We start from the raw sequence: 4,008 nt of genomic DNA, 5'->3' as shown, positions 1-4,008 counted from the left end.
CTGTGAATACTTTCCGGATGCACTGTACTTCCTTAGAAGGCTGGCGTCCTTCAAGATCTGCAATAAGATGCTGCAGATGTTCTATCAGACGGTTGTGGCGAGCGCCCTCTTCTACGCGGTGGTGTGCTGGGGAGGCAGCATAAAGAAGAGGGACGCCTCACGCCTGGACAAACTGGTGAGGAAGGCAGGCTCTATTGTAGGCACGGAGCTAGACAGTTTGACATCCGTGGCAGAGCGACGGGCACTGAGCAGGCTCCTGTCAATAAAGGGGAATCCACTGCATCCACTGAACAGTATCATCTCCAGACAGAGGAGCAGCTTCAGCGACAGACTGCTGTCACTTTCCTGCTCCACTGACAGACTGAGGAGATCGTTCCTCCCCCACACTATGCGACTCTTCAATTCCCCCCGGGGGGTTGGGTAAACGTTAACATCATTCAAAGTTATTGTCTGTCTGTATACCTGCATTGTTATCACTCTTTAATATTTTCTTTATCAGTATGCTGCTGCTGGAGTATGTGAATTTCCCCTTGGGATTAATAAAGTATCTATCTATCTACAACCCCAATTCCAATGAAGTTGGGACGTTGTGTAAAACGTAAATAAAAACAAAATACAATGATTTGCAAATCCTTTTCAACCTATATTCAATTGAATACACTATGAAGACAAGATATCGAATGTTAAAATAAAGATAAACTTTATTGTTGTTTTGTAAATCTTCACTCATTTTGAATTTGATGCCTGCAACACATTCCAAAAAAGCTGGGAAAGGGGCAGCAAAAGACTGGGAAAGTTGAGGAATGTTCAAAAAACACCTGTTTTGAACATTCCACAGGTGAACAGGTTAATTGGAAACAGGTGTTTGTCATGATTGGGTATAAAAGGAGCATCCCCCAAAGGCTCAGTCGTTCACAAGCAAGGATGGAGCGAGGTTCACCACTTTGTGAACAACTGCGTGGGCAAATAGTCCAGCAGTTTAAGAACAACGTTTCTCAACGTTCAATTGCAAGGAATCTAGGGATTTCATCATCTACTGTCCATAATATCATCAAAAGATTCAGAGAATCTGGAGAAATCTCTGCTCGTAAGCGGCAAGGCCGAATACCAACACTGGATGCCCGTGACCTTCGATCCCTCAGGCGGCACTGCATTAAAAAATTGACATCATTCTGTAAAGGATATTACCACGTTGGCTCAGGAATACTTCAGAAAATCATTGTCAGTTAACACAGTTCGCCGCTACATCTACAAGTGCAAGTTAAAACTCTACCATGCAAAGTGAAAGCCATATATCAACAACACCCAGAAACGCCGCTGGCTTCTCTGGGCCCGAGCTCATCTGAGATGGACTGACGCAAAGTGGAAAAGTGTGCTGTGGTCTGATGAGTCCACATTTCAAATTGTTTTTGGAAATCATGGACGTCGTGTCCTCCGGGCCAAAGAGGAAAAGGACCATCCGGATTGTTATCAGCGTAAAGTTCAAAAGCCAGCATCTGTGATGGTATGGGGGTGTGTTAGTGCCCATGGCATGGGTAACTTGCACATCTGTGAAGGCACCATTAATGCTGATAGGTACATACAGGTTTTGGAGCAACATATGCTGCCATCCAAGCGACGTCTTTTTCAGAGATGTCCCTGCTTATTTCAGCAGGACAATGCGAAGCCATATTCTGCATGTGTTACAACAGCGTGGCTTCATAGTAAAAGAGTGCGGGTACTAGACTGGCCTGCCTGCAGTCCAGACCTGTCTCCCATTAAAAATGTGTGGTGCATTATGAAGAGCAAAATATGACAACGGAGACCCCGGACTGTTGAGCAACTGAAGTTGTACATCAAGCAAGAATGGGAAAGAATTCCACCTACACAGCTTCAACAATTAGTGTCCTCAGTTCCCAAACGCTTATTGAGTGTTGTTAAAAGGAAAGGTGATATAACACAGTGGTAAACATGCCCCTGTCCCAACTTTTTTGGAACGTGTTGCAGGCATCAAATTCAAAATGAGTGAAGATTTGCAAAACAACAATAAAGTTTATCAGTTTGAACATTTGATATCTTGTCTTTGTAGTGTATTCAATTGAATATAGGTTGAAAAGGATTTGCAAATCATTGTATTCTGTTTTTATTTACGTTTTACACAACGTCCCAACTTCACTTGAATTGGGATTTTATCTATCTACAATATCAGAAGGCATGTTTGCTGAAAACCAAAGACGGCATTTGACATGAAAAATCTGATATCAACTGCAAGGCATGGTGGTGGAAATGTTATGGTTTGGGGCTACTTTACCGAATCAAGCCCTTTGCAACTCACCAACACAGAATCCATTATGAATTCTTTACTTTACCAGAGAGTTTACTACCTAATATCATTTTTATGGTAAGTTTTTTTCCTGTGTGCCCGTAGCTAAAATGAAGCTCCACGTCCCTGAAAATGTACGCTCATCCGAAATTCGCAACGTACCTATATGCGCATTTTAATTTCTAAATACATTGAGAGGGGTTTGCTTATTTGTTGTTTGTCATAATATAATAATACATAGTTATTTATCGAGCGTCTATAAAAAGCCAAATTTATGCCTAGGGACAAATAAATCTCTCTCTAACCCTCATGTAAAATTGTCCTACCAATCAAAAAAAATTAAGTTTGAAGCGAATAAACATTTCCAAATACCTTAAAAGAAAACATTTATGTTTTGCACGATATTTTTCAAAACTTATCTTTTTAAAGCTTTCATAATTTGCAACGCCATTCCATTATAATTACTGCGAAAAGCGACGAAAAAAAGACTCTTAAATTACGTGCAAATTACCCTTACCGTCAAATGTGAGAACTGCTGTAGGTCGATCAAGTCTGAAATTAAAATCAACAAACAAAAACTAAAAAACACATTTAAAATATATATATATATATATACATAAATTCAAAGCAGTTACTTTCAGACAAAACGTCAGCAGAGCATTACGAATTTCCGCCAGGCTGATTTGAAACAGTCACGTGGTCAAGAGGTAAGGACCCAGGCGTCAGCCAAAGGAGTAGTCATGGCAACGCGACTGCCTCTGGTGGGACACTGTAAACTAGTTTTTCACATGGCTGACTGAGGCCCGAATCGGTATGAAAGGTACAGTTAGGCCCAGGGACTACATGAGGAATTCTACCGCAGAGCTTCTCGACTCAGTACATCAGTTATTTAAACTGGCAGTTGGGAAGACACCTAAGATCCTGAAATGGCTGCGTCCAGGAGTGGTGTGGTAATTTGAAGGTTAAATATAATTGTAAGTTTCTGTTTAGTCTGTTTGTTTCTAATCTTTATTCAAATTTGGAAAGTGTGTTAACTAGGTTCTTCGTCCTTCCTATATGGTAATTATCCACGTTTATTTTATCTTGCTTCATAAATGACGTACTTTCTCAGACAATGTTTTTTTGAGATATTACCAGCTTTAGCGTAATGAAGCCGTTTGGTGTAAAGGTGTTCATAATGATCAGGGTAGTCATGCTGGCTGGATCTCCTTCGACTCCCGTTATGTAGTGCTTGTCAAAGTGCTTGTTTGTTCCTAAAGCTGCACCTTTCAAAGGTTTTATTGAATTTCTGTGTTTTGTGAGGTCTTCACTATTCGGTGTAAGGCGTACAATTTTCATGTCTGGGATTTGAAAGTCCTGCTACACTGTCTTCATGGCCGCTGCTCCGTTGCTCAGGTTTCATTACTGAATGGCCTGCTAACTTGTGGCTGTGGTTTATCTTTCTCGCCGCAGTTGGAGTAATTTTTCTGTTTAGTCTGATTTAACAACAGCCTCCGTTAATGATCCGTGTCTTGTCTTATTCTCGGCCTAAATTATCCTCTGCATTTATTTCTGATCTTTTAAAAACTGTAAGTGTGTGCTGGTTGTGCCCAGAGCCCAGCTTTGGTTGATTATTCGTGCTGACGCCGCAATCAGGACGAGCCATGTTCTTGGTTTGGTTGGACTCTACTATCTTCTCTTATGATCCTAGCCTGATAAATTTAATT

General features: G+C 41.0%; 1 protein-coding gene across 1 annotated transcript in view; it reads right to left on the bottom strand.

Moving 5' to 3' along the window:
• The window catches only part of slx4ip (SLX4 interacting protein), a 200,314-nt gene extending 197,339 nt beyond the window's left edge, over positions 1-2,975 (bottom strand). Inside the window, exon 1 of the mRNA XM_028821106.2 lies at positions 2,820-2,975. The gene's annotated coding sequence lies outside the window, so the exon portion shown is untranslated. The remainder of the gene's footprint in view (positions 1-2,819) is intronic.
• Between the last annotated feature and the right edge of the window lie 1,033 nt (positions 2,976-4,008).

This window comes from Erpetoichthys calabaricus, chromosome 15 (assembly GCF_900747795.2).
Source record: "Erpetoichthys calabaricus chromosome 15, fErpCal1.3, whole genome shotgun sequence".
NCBI classification, from domain to species: Eukaryota; Metazoa; Chordata; class Cladistia; order Polypteriformes; family Polypteridae; genus Erpetoichthys; species Erpetoichthys calabaricus.
The sequence above is the reverse complement of the archived record's forward strand: the minus strand, read 5'-3'. Positions and strand labels throughout refer to the sequence as shown.